At 42.3% G+C, this 18,121-nt stretch overlaps 1 long non-coding RNA gene across 1 annotated transcript; it reads left to right on the top strand.

Moving 5' to 3' along the window:
- Window positions 1–3,748: 3,748 nt before the first annotated feature.
- Window positions 3,749–7,307, top strand: LOC113463777 (uncharacterized). The gene is made up of 2 exons (XR_015972590.2): window positions 3,749–4,654; window positions 4,755–7,307. It is a non-coding gene; the product is annotated as an uncharacterized LOC113463777 (long non-coding RNA).
- The last annotated feature ends 10,814 nt before the right edge of the window (window positions 7,308–18,121 follow it).

Consider the following 18,121-nt stretch of genomic DNA (forward strand, 5'->3'; position numbering starts at 1 on the left):
CAAGGCCAGCTCAGTTGCATTCGATCAGTAGCATCTTTGAGCCCATTATAGTGCCTCTTGGCTAGATAGTATTTCGTTATACTAACTTGCATGCATGATTAAAATATAAGCATAATCATGGTGCATACATGGCCATAGTTTATGAGATTAGGCAAGTTACTTATCCATCATAACATACCATGCATGAATAACACTTTAAAAACTTAACAAACATAGTACTCATATGATCCACAATAAGATTAAAATAGATTACTTACTTCAATTCGCTTTCCAAATTTCTCAAGTCCAGGTGACAAATCCTTAATCACCTAAACAACACCATAGGGATCACATTATTCCCCATTTACTTATTATAAAATTTCTTAGTTCATCATACTATGAACTTACTTGCTTGGATCCCATCCAAGGATCTAGCCCAAGTCCAATTCACCCAATTTAGAGCCTTTGGGGCTCGATTTAAAACCAGATTAGGTCCACATGGGTTGATTGGGTTTTTAATTAAAGGACTGGGCCTCGTTTATAATTGGGTCCAGCCAATTGGGTCCTCTGATTTGGTCAATGTGGCTCATTTGGGCCTGAGTCAGGATTAGCCCAAGGTCAATTCGACCTTCTGTCAGTTGAATTGGGCTTGAATTGAGCCTGATTCACAATCAATTAGGTCTGCTGAGACCAACTCTGCTTAATTGGGTTCGGACCCATTTCAATTTAACTTAAATTAGCTCGGATTTAACCCAATTTATAGTTTAGGCTCGCCCAGACTTAGCCCAATCTAATTGGGCTCGGATTTAGACTTAGCCCAGTCTAATTGGGCTTGGGTTAGTCAAATTTGGCTAAACCCATTTCATTTTTTTTTCTTCTCTTTTCCTTCTTTTTCTTTTCTTTTTCTTTTCCTTTCCCCCCCCCCCCCTTTTTTTTCCTTTTCTTCTCTTCTCTTTTTTTTTTTTTTTCCATTCTTCTCCTTCCCGAAGCTTCTTCTTCTCCTCCCTTCTTCTCTTTCATCCCGATCTCCTCCTCCCTTCTCCGACGAAGGGGGGAACGGCGAGCGGAAGGGAGAACGGCGAGCGGAAGGGGGACAAGCCACGACCGGCGGCGTCCGCGGCCAGGCCCATGACGCCTTCGGCCGCACCTGCGGCCGATGCCCGCGGCCAAGCCCCGCGGCGTCCCCGGCCGAGCCCGCGGCGCTCTCGGCCGCGCCTGCAGTCGACGATCGTGCCGACGGTGCTCGCGGCCGAAGCCGGCGGCCGTCGCACACGATGACGAGCCGGTGAGTCCTCGTTCCTTTTGTTCTTTCCTTTTTTTCTTTCTTTTATTTCTTTTCTTTCTTGCCTTCTTCTCTGCTTTCCCTCTCTTCTTCCGTGACCATAGAGGGGGCGACCCCATGCCGGGGCTCGGGAGGGGGGCCGGATGGAGGTCGGCCGGCAGCTCCCGTGGCGCCTGTAGCAGCCGCGGCCCGTGGTCGCCGACCCTCTCTCCTTCCCGTGGAGAAGAGGGATCTCGGGAGAGGAAGAGCCAGCAGCAGGGACCAACGGCGCCGGCGACGCTCGCGGCCGCACACGGGTGAGTCCCCTCTTCCCTCTCTCCTTTTTCTTCTTTCTTTCATTTTCTTTTCTTTCCTCCCTTCTTCTTCTTCACCGAGACCCCCTATCCCACTGAAGAAGAAGAAGGGGAATGGGCTCCAACCGACTGCAACCCCCTACCGAGAGCCGGCAGCGATTGCAGCTGAGGTCCACGGAGTCCCTCCTCTATTTTTTTTTGAAAACAGGGAAGATGAAGGACTGAGCATGATCAGGGAGCTTACCCATTTCCAGGGATGATCTGCGGTGCTCCCTGATTTGGCGCTTCAGCGGTCGTCCCAGAAAATCCTTGGGGAGGAAGAAGAGTTGTAAGGGGTCTATACATGAGGCTCTTTTAGCTAGGGTGAGGTGTCACCCCCAGCTTTTCCCTTGTGAAGAGCCTAACAGCTGGGCCTTCTTCTAATCCCCAGTTGGTCCTAGTCACATCCATCATCCATGCATAAAGCATGAGGTGGCAGCCATCAAACGGGCTGCCAACCATGGGCCCAGTTAGCCTATTAGATGTCATGGCCCAATGCTCGAATACGGGCCCAAAAAGGCGTATTGGGCCCAGTTGATTTTTGGGCCCAGGTATTACATTTACAATGTTATCGTTATGCTTGACTTTTCATGCATGACATATGTATGAATGAGAAATCTGCGAGGCTTCGGTTTTTAATGATTCTACTTATGAGGTCATCAATGTCTCTTATACTTTATATAATTTAAATTTCTCAATTTCTTTCAGTTACAACAACAGTTCTTGGCCAATTAAGTCATATTTTTATTTTCAAAAAAAAAATTGCTATTTGCCACTTAAACATCTGGTGCAAGAAAATTGTAAGTCCTCTTCTTAAACACTTCAAGTCTCCTTTTTTTTTTTTTATGCCTCCCCTTTTGTTTTTGTTTTTTTTTCTTTTAAACCACCCCCTGTTGCTTGTTTGTATTATTACGTACGCTGGTAAGCCATGCAAATTTGAGTTGGCTGCTTAATTGTCCTGGCCCTTATTACGATTTGTTTTGGTATCTCCCTTATTAATTAGTTGGGGTAGCTTGTTTACAGATAATTGGATGTAAGGATACACCAAACCTAGCATTTTTGTTAGCATGCATATTTGATTGCATGAAATATACATCGAGGTGAGACAGATATTCTTGACCGGAATAAGATCTGATGTAACCAATTCCTTCTGCTATAGGGCGATAATATTCGGGATAGCAAACACAGAGCTAGCAACCTGACTCGGCCTGGCCTTGACCCGAATTGATGTATTGCAAACCAGCATACATGGCCTAGCCTATCTCCACCGGAATTGACGCAATTCAGGAAGTCAAGAACTCACATGTAGTTGGCCCATTCTTTTGGAGGATAATAATTTATCCTCACTAATATTAGTTTTTGTGAGGATAAATTGGGGTCCTCATAATAGGTTTATCGAATGTGAAAAATACTTACAATGAATATGAGAAGCCTCTCCAAATGTGAAAAAAAAGATTGAAAAGTGCTTGGAAATACTAGTTTTATTGTTAGCGACATATTTTTTGTGAGGCTAAAATTATCTTTTAGCAATGGCTGAAATTTTTTCTTATCGATAAAAATATGGCTTTTTATATGGGCCTTGCAAAGATACCACTAACATCATTTTCATTTTTTTATTTTAAAAATAATCATATACAATTTATTTTTCTAATTTTTTAAATATATATATTTGGTATAATCAATTATTTTTAAAAATATAAATATGGCGATAGTGATGAATGTGATGGTAGTAATAGAACCCGCAAAGATGGTCGTAGTGTTGGTAGCAAGGATGGTGATAGTATAGCAGAGATGATAATAGTCGTGGCGATGAAGATAGTAGCAAATTAAAGTTGAAAATGGGTTGGGTTGACCCGTGACCTGACCCGTTTTGGAGAATCTGTGGGATCGGGTCGGGTTCTAAAATTGGACCCATTCTATTTTTCGGCTCAAGTATGGGTTTACTGAATTCAGATCCGACCCGACCCGATATTTAAAATTTAGGTAATTTTGAATTTTCAATTCTACAATCTGCCCCGACGCGACCCGACTCGAATCTGTAAAATTAAGTATATATAATTTAATTTTTAAATTATATATATTTGGTATGGTTGGTTATTTTTAAAAATATAAACATGACGGTAGTAGTGGATGTGATGGCTGTAATAGAACCGACAAAGATGTCCCTAATGTTGGTAGCGAGGATGGTGATAGTATGGCGGAGATGGTGATAGTGGTGGCAATGATAACGGCGGTAGTAATGGGAGGCACCAATGATGTGGCAAAGTTGGCAACAATAATGAAAACAGTATGATAGAGAAGATGACGGTGAGGGTGATAGCAGGAGTACCAGCTAGATAGTGGAGACAATGACTATGATGGTAATGGTGTGGTGATGATAATGATGTTGGTAAGGATGTGGATGATATGCCGAAAATAATGAAAATGATGGTAATGATGTGGTGAAGTTGGTGATGATGGTTAAATGGACAATAGGGAAGACAACAATTGTGATAGTGGTGGAGGCCATAATAGAAGTGGTAGGAGTTGTGTTGGTGTTAATGGCAAAAATATAAATTTTTTGTTTTTGAAAAAAATGAAATTTCATTGTTCTAGAAAAACAAAAACTAAATTTTAATAATAATACTAAATATATGTTTATTTTTGTTTATGTGATTTTGATTTTAAAACTAAAGAAAAAAAAGTGAACATTTGCAAGCACGCAGTATTTCTCCTCTTCCCTGTCGTCTCTACATGACCCAAAGTCCTAAGCCTCTCTTGACGCCCGTGACCCCGTCGATACCGTCCCTCTGCTCCAGGCCACCAGCGGCAGTGCACATCCGTCCACAGCGGCCACCGGCGGCGGTCCACAATCCTCGGCTCCAGGCCGCCGCCGGCTCTTCTGTTCTCCTCCGCGCTCTTCCACCAGCGGCCTCACCTCAGGCCCTCTTCTCTTCACGCACTCCTCGCACTCTGTTCACCTCAGGCCCCTTACCTAACCTCGTCTCTACTCGACGTTCCGTTCCACCGCCGACAACAGCTGTTCATCACGCTTAGTTTAATTGCTGGAAGAGCTGCCGAGGTGAGTTCCCGTTGAGGTTTTGAGATATTAATCACTCTGGAAGCTTTTAGATTTTGTGCGGTTTTGAGGTTTTTGATTGAAGGATTTGTTCTTTCGCTAGTGATCTTGCTCGGTTGCTTTGTTTGCGAGCCGGCCAGGACAAGGGGCAGATCAGTCGGTCCACATCAATCTCAAGGTCGAGGCCAGGTTTGGGATCTTCTTCCCTTGCTTCGATCTTTAAATTCTAGATTTTTTGGCTTTTCTTTTGATTTTATAATCGGATTGTTTAGGGTTTTGTTATAGTTTCTCATGTTTCAAGATTTATGGAAGAACAGAGGCGTGCTCTTATATTTCTGATTACGTGATATGGAATGATAACAATGGCTAGTTATATTTCTTATGTTTCTTTAGAAATTGTATCAATACCTAATTTTGAGTCTATTATATGTGGCTATACATACTTACGTGAAAATTATTGTACATAATTGGTGTGATAATAACTCTGGCATAAACTTAGTTTTTCTATAAGTAATCTCTTCGGACATTTTGACAATATTAAATTGAGGATGGGAATGCACACTCTATTTAGTACAGTAGGAAAAATCAGATGGTCAACTTTGATATTCTACTCGTGAGTTGTGAAAGGCCCTAATTAAAAATTATTTGCAATTTTGGATTTTCTGTATAACTATTGTATCGATAGTTTTAGGAAGTACCCTTTATAGGACAAGTTTGACAATAAATGAGGATATTACCTAACAACAGCTAGCTTGCCTTTCCTTTTTTATGCATCATTCAAGGACAATAGCGAGATGGCTTTGCAAGCCCTCAGAACTATTTATCATGTTCTAGTTTCTTGGTTGAGACGATCATAGCCTACTTATTTGTAATAAGGTCTGATTACTTATCTGATATGGGTTCTAGTTGGGCCCCTTAAACCCTTAGTATTTACATCATAACATGATATAGTTGCAATAACTATTTTTATAATAGGGTGTCGTTATAAATTAAATGAAATCAACATTGATAAAGGTGGGTGATCTAGACCTTAAAGTTTGCATTTGGGCCCCTGCCTTCTTAACTACTCAAGGAATGGCCTCTAGTTATCAGCACTGTTATAGGCTTGGAGAGCCCATCTACCATATCTCCTAATAATAAAATATACTTATACAGTGGGCCTGAGTGTCAATAACTATTCAAGAAAGATACTCAATCAGTGCTCGCTCACCTAGGTCTCTTGAGGCTGTTTGCCGTTCTCCTTAGAATTTGAAGTATGAGTAGGCCTACTAGTTATTATTTGCATCATATATTTTGATGCATGTCTATAAGCTGCTTGCTAGTCGTAATAATGACCGAAAGACTTGTCTTTACTAGAAGTTTTTTTTTTTTTTTTTGACTCATTTCACTCATATTGAACTTTTCTATTCTCTCATTCTACAATGCTTTAGTTGTCCCATTCATCGTCACCTGTCATCTTTGCTTAATGTATAATTAATGTTCACTTTCTTTTGCTTTGTGATGATTGCCTCCTTGCTGTTAATTTTTTCTTCTTACTAGCTTACATGTATTTTATCTTGAGGAATTTGTTGTTTTGTTATACGTAAATATGATGCTGGCGGGCAAGACTTGGATAAACCTTCCTAACAGGTCATGGAGTCAAAACTTTTTCAGAATATGCTTTTCAACATATAAGAGATGAGGATATGACAACAAGGCACCACTGTGTTGCCTGCAATAATAAGAAAAGAAAGACTTAAGATTAGGTTTTTGCAGACCTCTTATATAAAGGGATGAGGCTTGACTATACTGCATGGAATTTGCATGGGGAACATACACCTCCTCTATCTCCATCGCCTGAGATGCTACCATCGAAGTTCACCTTAAGATGGCCAGGTGGTGAGGGCTCCTAAGAGACCTGAACGTTGTAACAGCAGAGATGGGGTTCCAGATATCTTTGGCCATCCCAGATTAGGTCGTCGTGGTAACCCTGGTGACCTCAGTAGCTTGAAGAAGAGCTCTCTCCACTACACTCCTCATGGGAGCCTGCCAGTCTTCAAAGACCTGGACGTTCCTGTCCATTCATATGTGATACGCCAGGTAAGCACATGTGACTCTCCATCCCATCATCCTCGGGCTTCGCATGGCTGCCCTCATCTGGTGTAGTAGATCGTCAGCAGATCGAATGGCCTGAGGCAAGAGGAACACAACCCTCCTCCAAATGTGTACTGCCCGCAGGCACTCAAATAGAACATGACTGATGGACCCTCCATATCAGGGCATCTACCACAGCTCGGGATGATCTTGACTCTCTTTCCCGCCAACATGCTTCTGGTCAGTAAACAATCCTACGCCATTTTCCATCAGAACAAGTGATGGGGACATCAGAGCCCTTCATCCAGATGATCCTGAGCCCCCGGATTGAGCCAGACTCGTTTATTTGCATATTTATTTTATTATTTTATTTTTGGGCTTATTTACATTCTAGGGTTTATTTGTGGTTTATTTTATTTCTGGGCTTATTTGCATTTTAGGGCTTATTTGTGTTATTTGTGGGTTCATTAGGATTTATTTCTGTGTAAGAGGGGTTTATGCAAGTTGTGTATTTGGGCCCTATATATAGGGAACTATTTTCATGATTAGGGTTTAATGAATGATTAAGAATTTCTTTTCCCTACGTTCTTTCTTCTCTTCTTCTCCTCTCCTTCTCTATTCTTCCTGCGTCTCTACAACCTCTTCTTCCTTCTCCTTCTCTTGTTCTTCCTTCTTCTCCTCTTCCCCCGTACTGGTGCTACATCAACTTGGTATCAGAGCCCCGGCTTTGCCTCCGTTGCCAAAGCCACGATCGAGCATTTTCTTCCTCAAGCTTCCACGGTCCACTGCCCTAGTCATTCACTCTACCAAAATCCCACCGGAGACTTCATCTCTGTCTCTTCCCCTCGGTGCTCACCAGAAGAGCACACACACTTCAAAAAAAAAAAAAAAAAAAAAAAAAATCCCACCCTGTTGCCCATTTCTTCCCTCTCGGTTCTCATCAGAGACAAAAGGGGAAAACCCTTTCATCGGGCCCTTCCCACTGGCCGCCAAGTCCGCGGCCACCACTTCCACTGTTCGCCGCCGGCTGCACCACACCCCACCGCCGCTCTGTGCCATCCCGGCGCTACCGACCTGCTGTGACCCCTCTCCACCGTGCACGTTTCCGCCTTCACCACCGGAAGACGCCTGCCGGAGCCGTGACCACCTTGCCTTCGGCTCGCCACCGGACACCGCCGCCTGCCGGAGCCGCCCGTCGCCGCGGACCACGGAATCGCGGCCGAGATCACCGCCCTCCGCCACGGCCATAGAAGCCCCGCCCCGCAGCTGCAGCCGCAAGGGTCGGAGAGCCCTCCCGAACCGTCGGGAGGTTGAAGCTGCTTAACGGGTAAGTTTCGCATCCGTTAACCCACAACTCGGTAGCCCGGATCCGCCACCCAAAAAAAAAAAAAAAAAATAGTGCACGTGAGTTGCACGTGCGGGTCATACGGATATCGGGTCGGGTCAAACCTGATAACTCGGATCCTAACGGATCCGAGTTAAAAAAAAAAAAAAAAGGGTACGCACGTGACCGCACGTGACCACACGTGCCCAAAAAAAAAAAAAAAAAAAAAGGTACCTGGCTTTTTCCTGTTCATCTTCCCGTGGCCTCCCCGCCGCGATCGCCGCCGCACCATACAGCCATCGCCGCTCCGCCCTCTGATCAAGCCGCCACCGAGCCCGTCGTCGCCGCCGGAGCCGTTGTCGCCGAGTGCTGCTACCTCCGAGCGCCCCTCCAGGCGCCGCCTCCTCCGAGGGCCTCCGCCAAGCTCCTCCTCTCCCCCCGTCGGCCGCCGCCCAAGACTCCCAACGGCTTCATCCGCCATCGGTTCCCCCGCCCTGAGCTCCCCGCCGAGCCGCACCGTCTGCGCCTCCGCGACCGCCCTCACGGACGTCTCAGTCGACGCTGATGAGAGCACAAAAGTGCAATCATCAGACTATTTTAATTAGTATTTTAGCTAATTATTAATAATAAAATTAACTAATTAATGTTTTATTTATGCAAGTAAGCCTAATCAGCTCGTTCCCCACACTTCAAACAATGCGGGCCCAATCCTGCCATGATCTGATCGAGCACAATTGCTCCCAAACATCCGAGCCCGCGTGCGATCCTCCAGCGATCCTCGCATTCCCTCCTTTCCGGATTAGCACGTGCACTCTTCCGGAATAAAGATTCCCACTCTCACTTCATCACAAAAAAAAAAAGAACTTTTTAACCTCCAATCCCATAAACAATAGCTGAAATTACTATTTATTCCCGAAATTACTATTCATTCCTGAAATCACTGTTCATATGAACAGTGTTCCGTGAAAACACTGTTCATATGAACAGTATTTGAGATGAAACTGTTCATATGAACAGTGTTACGTAAAAACACTGTTCATATGAACAGTGCTACGGAAATTTGTTTTGATGATTCACTATTCTTCTTCCTTCCAGCGGCTCTCTCGCCCGTTTCAGCCACGCTCCAGCAAGCCTTCCGCGTATCAGACGTGTCACCAGCCCGCGTCCCCACCTTCCGCATGCGTCTCCTTCCTTACGCGATCAAAATCCCAGCTCTTCCGTGATCTTCTTCTTCAGCGTGCCAGCCCATGCCGCGTCCCAACCGGATCAACCAGCAGCTCTTTCCCAAGGATCTCGCGATTAGATCCCCAGTGTATCACGCAGTGAACCTTCCATCCGTGCCTTCCGCATGCGTCCCAATCCTCCACACCATCAGCAGCAGCAACGCCCGCGTATCAGATACATCTCATAGCCGGCACGTCCCAGCAACCGCGTTCTTCACGCGGTGAAAATGCCCAAATTTTCTTCCATTTCAGCGCGTCTCCACCTTCCGCATCCAATCCCAGTCGCTCTTGATCCACCTCCCGGAGCCCCGTGATGCAAGCCGTGATCCCAGCAGCGCCCGAAGAAGGAAGTCCGCACCTCCCTTCTGCGATCCGAATCCCAGCCGTCCCCACCTTCCGCATCAGGCGTCCGGCGATCTCGCGTCCGTGGCCAAAGAGGGAAGTCGTCCGGAGCAATCCACCCGCCATCTCCTCCTCCTTCCCAGCATCTCGGATGACCGGTGATTCCTCCCCAAATTCCAAGTGACCCCGCGGCTATAAAAGGAGAAGGGGAAGGCCAAGGGGAGGGTGTGCTCGGTGGAGGCCAAGAAACAGAGCCAGGGGGAGAAGAAGGAGTCGGCTCGGGAGGAGAGTTCGGTTTGGGGAAGAAGAAGAGAAATGCTCTGTTTTCTCTTTTGAAAACAGAGCATATTCTGTTTGTTTTTTTTCTTTAGTTTTCTTTTTTTTGTTTTATTAAGAGTTTTTATTTGAGAGCAAGTGTTTTGGGATTTTTAGTTTTATTCATGCTAAAGTTGTAATTTCTGTTTTTAATCTACGTTCTTCAAATTATGCAATCTTTTAATTTTTCTTTGATGCAATATATTTAATTTTCCTTCATGCAATCGATGTTCTAGTCTTCAATATCCCTAGCATTGTTTTCATCCATTTTATGCCAGAATTTTCTTTTTCATTAAATATATAAATGATCCTCGAATTTAAGTACCTGTCTTTCAATTAATTTCAATTAGAAAACATTCTCCGGTAGACCAGGGAATCCATCAACATCTTCAAAATAATGTTTTTCTTTAATCATTCAAAAATTGATTTCAAATCCCGAGTGAATGTTCTAATTTTTATGCAACTCCAATCGCCTCCCTGTGGATCGACCTCTTACAACCACTATTCTTTGGGTAGAACAGGTAAGAGTAGAATTAAATTTAACTTTTGTCCGTCGGTTCTAACAACGATCTGTCTAGCATATTTTTAGGTAGACAGGAATCGGACGAACAGAATTTTGGCGCCGTTGCCGGGGAGGCAAATCGAGAAGCAAGAACGATCACGAAGATCAAATTGGATTTTGGATGCCCGGAGTGAACGCACTCCGGTAGTAAGTTTTTATTTTTATTAATTTTCCTTATTTTGATTATTTTAGTTAGTAATTTCGTAGTTATTAAATTCTGAAATTTGAAATTCGTAATTAAAGTTTTCTAAAAAAGAAAGTAAAAAAAAAAATTTAAAAAAAAAATTTAAAAAAAAAAATTTCAAGAATTCAAAATTTTAAATTCAAAATTTGAATTCTGTGATTCGACATTTGAAATTTAAATTTAAAAAAAAAGTAAAAAAAAATTAATTAAATTCAAAAAAAATATTATTTTTGCTAGTAATTGATAGGGTGCAATCCCCCGAGGTGATCATACCTCTATTGGGACTCCTCACGGAGTAATCTCCAGAACTTATTCAACGGGCATTCGGAGATTGAGTGACGCATAAAGATTAGTTTTAGTTTACATTCAAGTTATTGCTATAAAAAAAAAATTAAAAAAAATTAAAAAATAAAAAAATAATAAAAAAAAAGTTAAAAAAAAATATATATTTTGCTTGCTCATTTAATCAATACAACCTAATGACATTGCATAAACTTTAAAAAAAAAATTATTGATTATTTGTTGCATCAAGCATTGCATAAAATAATTTAAGGGCAAAACCCACTAAAAAGATAAGGTCAGGAAGTCATTACCTGTCCTTAGCCCAAAAATCACCACATTGCATACTTATCCTAAGCCAAATTAAATTAAAATCAAATTAGACGTTGGCCTTAGGGTTTTCGAGCTCAATTAGGCTCTTGGAAAGAAGCGGCTGAAAGCCACTCCAGTGAGAATTTAGTAATTGGTGATGTCTAGGAAAGTTTTACAACAGTGAGAACTGTTACGGGTATTGTGGTATCGGTGTATCCCTTCTGGCACCACCACACACCCCGGGACTTTCCTGGTCACTGATTACTGGATTGCTTAACTGGTAAGCTCAAGCTTAATCTGAAAGGGAGATTAGGAGCTGTCTAATCTAGGAGAGAATTTCAGAAACTTTTTAACCTGATACATCTCTGTGCAACTAGATTTAAGAAGCTACTAAACCTCACTTAGTTCTAAGACTAATAGGGTCAAATTGTTGTGTGGTGTTGGTTGTGGTCATCTGTGTCTAGCCCTTCTCTTCTTTTAGGATTTCGTTCATTGTAGGAGTCGAATCTAATTAAGTTGTGGAAAATGTATGCATGGTAGAAGGTCATTAAGGGATAAGTTAACCCCATTTGATCCTGAGATTGAAAGAACTTTTCATCACAACCTGCGAACTGTAAACCAACCGTCGATCTCTATAATGGGTGAACACATTAGAACCCTAAATGAATTGTTTGCACCCGCATCCGCTAGTCCCCCTACTTGCATAGTATTACCAATTAATAATGCAGCCCAATTCGAGATTCGGGCTGCAACAATAAACATGTTACCCAAGTTTCATGGGTTCGAGAGTGAACAACCCTACATTCATCTAAACAAATTTTTGACAATCTGTCAAACGTTTAGAAATCAAAATTTAGATGAAGAGGGTATTAAATTAAGGTTATTTCCCATGACTTTAGAGGATCGTGCTGCTGCATGGTTGTATTCCCTAGCTTCAAATTCCATCACATCATGGGAACAACTATCTAGGAAGTTCATGGCTAAGTTCTATCCCATGGTAAAAACTGAAAAAATTAAGGATGCAATCAGAACTTTTAGAGGAAAATCTGAGGAGGAATTTTCCCAGCTTTGGGAAAGATTCCATGACTTGTTGGTCAAATGCCCACACCATGGCCTTGATAAGGCTGATCTGGTCCATTTCTTTTATAAAGGACTACCTCCAGCACATAGAAACATGATTGAGTCCATGCACAAGGGTAGGTTCATGAACCAAACCCCGGATCAAGCCTATGAATTTCTTGTTGACTTAGCCGAGAACGCCCAAAATTGGAGTAGCTATGGTGAGGAAGTAAATAGAGATGAGTCCGGGTCTAGAAAACCAGGTAATTATGAAATGAAGGCAGACCCAGAACTCAAAAATGTCATGTCCAATCTGGTGACTGGAATGAACAACTTAAGCAAAAAGTTTGATGCTTTTACTGTTTCTACAAGCTCGAGTTCATACAAAGAGTTAAATCCCATCATGAAAGTGGATCACGAGCCACATAGTTTATGTATCTTGTGTAATAGTTCTGAGCATCTAGTGGAGTGTTGTCCTAGTTTACCCACCATAAAGGCCGAGCAAGCAAATGCTCTAAATTCATATAGTGCCTTTAAGAAGCCCACTCCCAACTCGTTCAGCCCAGTTTACCACCCTGATAATAGGTTCCACCCAAATTTCTCATATAAGCAAAATGAACCTATTCAGCATCAAGGTGGTCCACCAGGTTTTCAGAACAACTTCCCCAGGATAGGTCCACCACAAATGAACCAACCTTTGGTTCCATCTGTACCGCCTTATAATGCCCCTATCCCACAGCAACCTTCACAATTAGAAACCATGATGGCTAATATGATGAAACAACAACAAGATTTTATCAAGCAACAACAACAGACCAATACAGCCCAAGCCCAAACTAACCAATTTCATGCGCAAGCGATTGCAAAACTTGAGGTTAGTCTGAGCCAAATAGCTAACTCTCTAGGGGATAGGAAGAGAGGTGAACTGCCAAGTCAGCCAGTACCTAACCCTAGTAGGCAACAGAATCAAGGGCTGAGAGGCCAGTTTCAGATTGATTCTAATGGAAACCAGAACCATGAAGTCCAAGCAATTACTACTTTACGGTCTGGCAAGCAAGTGGACAATAAGGTTCAACTTTCTATACAAGAAAAAGAAGAAAAGCATGAACCGAATCCCACTCAGAAAAAGGCACAAGAACAGAAAACACAAGGAATAGAGGAGAAACCAATAGAGACATACACACCCAAGGCTCCCTTTCCCAGTAGACTTCAAGACTCAAAGAAACAATCTAACTTTGATGAAATAATGGAAGTCTTTAAAACTGTTCAAATAAATATACCTTTTCTCGATGCCATAAGACAAATTCCCTCCTATACAAAATTCTTAAAAGATCTTACCACGGTTAAAAGAAAAACCAGCATTCCTAGGCAAGCTGTTATGGCTGCACAAGCCTCATCTCTCATTCAACAACAGATTGCCCCGAAATTCAAAGATCCTGGTTGCCCCACCATTGAAATAAAAATAGGAGAGACGATCATCCAGAGAGCCCTATTAGATTTAGGAGCCAGTGTGAACCTACTTCCCTACTATGTGTACCAAAAGTTAGGTTTGGAAAAATTAAAGCCCACAAATATTACCCTTTCCTTAGCAGATAGGACGGTGAAGTACCCCAAAGGGATTGTAGAGGATGTAATAGTGAAGGTAAACGAGTTTTACTATCCTGTGGACTTCGTTATCCTTGAGACCGAACCTGTAATACATCCAGACAATCATACACCTATAATTTTAGGTAGACCCTTCTTAGCCACAGCAAATGCTGTGATCAATTGTCGGAATGGGATGCTGAAGTTATCTTTTGGCAATATGAAAGTCGAACTTAATGTCTTTAATATAAGTAAACAACCACCAGACGACAAAGAAATCAATGAAGTTGACATGATTGAAAGTCTGGTTCAGGAGACTTTCTTACAAACTTATAATAAGGACCCTTTAGAAGCTTACCTTGCCCATTCTAAGGAAGTGGTCGAGCATGCACCCCCTAGTTCTGTTCCTCTTATAAGCATAGATTGTCACCAGCCAACTGTTCTTCCTTGGACTCTTTCAAAACCATTCTTAGATAATGGTTGAAAAAAAAAATGGGGATTTACATTTTGTCTGGCTGAAGACATAAAACTTAGCGCTCTTGGGAGGCAACCCAACATATGAATATCTTCTATAAAAAAAAAAAAAAATTACTAACATGCAGGTTTGGAGAATTTTACCCCAATTTTCAATTTACCTACCCATATCAGGTAACTTCTCCTCTGTCCTCTTACTGCTTTAAATTTTCTTTAACATTGAGGACAATGTTAGATTTAGGTTTGGGGGTATTTTTAAGCATTTAAAATTTTATAAAAATTAAAAAAAAAGAGTTTTTATAAAAATTAAAAAAAAAAGAGTTTTTAGGTAAAATTTTTGAAAAAAAAAAAAATTTACAACACACAAGGTATATAAAATCTAAGAGCCCAATGACTAGTTGGAAGTAGTGCGAAGTGAGTTCTTTTTATTAAGTTCCTTTTAGTGAGTTGTAAGCTAATTAGTGCTTTGAATTTCACAACACATCTGGCCTGCACTTTCTAAGGTATAGGTTCGACATTGTGTTGAGAATATGGTAGCAATCTCGAATCCTGATGAACCATCTTTTTCTGATCCAAAAAAAAAAAGAAAAAAAAGAAAAAAAAAGGATTTAGTCAGGTACATCGAAAAGGGCTACCTATTGTCAAAGGTCAGCGGGCTTGTGATGAGGAACCCGAGCATAGGTCCGTAGGGGAGTCTTGATGCCCGACACCTCATGCCAACTGGTGTGAGAATTGTCGACTAATTGCTCGCTACATGGAGGAATCATCACAGGAGTAAAAGTGCACAATATATACACTATCATTTCTCTTTAATGAAAAAAAAAAATAAAAAAAAAACAAAAAAAAAATGATGAAAAAAAATGTATATTGACCTTAAGAAAGACAATAGTGTGAAAGCCGTCGTTGTAAAAATTCGAGTAAACTGGAATATTACAGATAAAACCCATGAGGTATTAAAGTAAACATCCACAGCTCTCGAAATCCTGCAGATAAGATGATTTTGAATCAGCAAATAGGTCTTGTCCGACCAATTCTTGGAAACTACTAATATTAGCGATATTTTGGAGATCCAAAACCTTAGCTTGTGTATGGTCCAAACTTCACTGAGCACTCAAGTATAAATAAGTCTTACAACTTCCTAACGGAAAACTTAATAACTTCAACTTAAATTGCATACTAACCTAGAAATTGGGCTACTTAGTAATTAAAACCTTGTGTGCTTTTGAAATTCTTATCAGTTATGTACTTGAAATAAGACTTTCATTTCATAAACCAAATTTTATTTTGGGATTGAAGTTTGTGGGTAACTTCACTGCAAACCCTCACGAGACAACACTCGTCCACTAGGGTAACCTAGGGGTTTAACGGCTTGTTGCACGTGCTAAGTGCAATCGTAATGCTCTACGAAAGTGAGTATTTATCTTAGTTCATGCATATTCATATATATATAATAAATAAAACTTTTATACTCTCATTTTATCATTGACGCACTAAATTGCTAGAGACTAGCAATAAGCTGGTTGGGGGGTGTGATGAGAGCACAAAAGTGCAATCATCAGACTATTTTAATTAGTATTTTAGCTAATTATTAATAATAAAATTAACTAATTAATGTTTTATTTATGCAAGTAAGCCTAATCAGCTCGTTCCCCACACTTCAAACAATGCGGGCCCAATCCTGCCATGATCTGATCGAGCACAATTGCTCCCAAACATCCGAGCCCGCGTGCGATCCTCCAGTGATCCTCGCATTCCCTCCTTTCCGGATTAGCACGTGCACTCTTCCGGAATAAAGATTCCCACTCTCACTTCATCACAAAAAAAAAAAGAACTTTTTAACCTCCAATCCCATAAACAATAGCTGAAATTACTATTTATTCCCGAAATTACTATTCATTCCTGAAATCACTGTTCATATGAACAGTGTTCCGTGAAAACACTGTTCATATGAACAGTATTTGAGATGAAACTGTTCATATGAACAGTGTTACGTAAAAACACTGTTCATATGAACAGTGCTACGGAAATTTGTTTTGATGATTCACTATTCTTCTTCCTTCCAGCGGCTCTCTCGCCCGTTTCAGCCACGCTCCAGCAAGCCTTCCGCGTATCAGACGTGTCACCAGCCCGCGTCCCCACCTTCCGCATGCGTCTCCTTCCTTACGCGATCAAAATCCCAGCTCTTCCGTGATCTTCTTCTTCAGCGTGCCAGCCCATGCCGCGTCCCAACCGGATCAACCAGCAGCTCTTTCCCAAGGATCTCGCGATTAGATCCCCAGTGTATCACGCAGTGAACCTTCCATCCGTGCCTTCCGCATGCGTCCCAATCCTCCACACCATCAGCAGCAGCAACGCCCGCGTATCAGATACATCTCATAGCCGGCACGTCCCAGCAACCGCGTTCTTCACGCGGTGAAAATGCCCAAATTTTCTTCCATTTCAGCGCGTCTCCACCTTCCGCATCCAATCCCAGTCGCTCTTGATCCACCTCCCGGAGCCCCGTGATGCAAGCCGTGATCCCAGCAGCGCCCGAAGAAGGAAGTCCGCACCTCCCTTCTGCGATCCGAATCCCAGCCGTCCCCACCTTCCGCATCAGGCGTCCGGCGATCTCGCGTCCGTGGCCAAAGAGGGAAGTCGTCCGGAGCAATCCACCCGCCATCTCCTCCTCCTTCCCAGCATCTCGGATGACCGGTGATTCCTCCCCAAATTCCAAGTGACCCCGCGGCTATAAAAGGAGAAGGGGAAGGCCAAGGGGAGGGTGTGCTCGGTGGAGGCCAAGAAACAGAGCCAGGGGGAGAAGAAGGAGTCGGCTCGGGAGGAGAGTTCGGTTTGGGGAAGAAGAAGAGAAATGCTCTGTTTTCTCTTTTGAAAACAGAGCATATTCTGTTTGTTTTTTTTCTTTAGTTTTCTTTTTTTTGTTTTATTAAGAGTTTTTATTTGAGAGCAAGTGTTTTGGGATTTTTAGTTTTATTCATGCTAAAGTTGTAATTTCTGTTTTTAATCTACGTTCTTCAAATTATGCAATCTTTTAATTTTTCTTTGATGCAATATATTTAATTTTCCTTCATGCAATCGATGTTCTAGTCTTCAATATCCCTAGCATTGTTTTCATCCATTTTATGCCAGAATTTTCTTTTTCATTAAATATATAAATGATCCTCGAATTTAAGTACCTGTCTTTCAATTAATTTCAATTAGAAAACATTCTCCGGTAGACCAGGGAATCCATCAACATCTTCAAAATAATGTTTTTCTTTAATCATTCAAAAATTGATTTCAAATCCCGAGTGAATGTTCTAATTTTTATGCAACTCCAATCGCCTCCCTGTGGATCGACCTCTTACAACCACTATTCTTTGGGTAGAACAGGTAAGAGTAGAATTAAATTTAACTTTTGTCCGTCGGTTCTAACAACGATCTGTCTAGCATATTTTTAGGTAGACAGGAATCGGACGAACAGACGCCGCCGCCCGCCGCACTCCGCCTCATCTTCTTCAGCGCCGGCCGCCGTTCCTCCTTCCGCCGAGCCACACCACCACGCCTCCACCCATCAAACACCCACCCTTTCTAACCTTCAGGTCCCGATCCGCACCACCATTCTCCACTGCCTCCTCGCTTCCTTCGTCCTCAGTCCAACACCAGAAACCCACACCTCACTACAATCACAGGATCCCCTTCTCACTACCCCTTTCGGGCCCAACAGGGCGTGGCCCTCTCAGCCCACGCCCAGTCACTCACC

The sequence above is a fragment of the Phoenix dactylifera genome, chromosome 13 (genome assembly GCF_051530095.1).
Source record: "Phoenix dactylifera cultivar Ajwa chromosome 13, Ajwa_hap1_PhDact_Kaust_v1.1, whole genome shotgun sequence".
Taxonomy (NCBI): domain Eukaryota; kingdom Viridiplantae; phylum Streptophyta; class Magnoliopsida; order Arecales; family Arecaceae; genus Phoenix; species Phoenix dactylifera.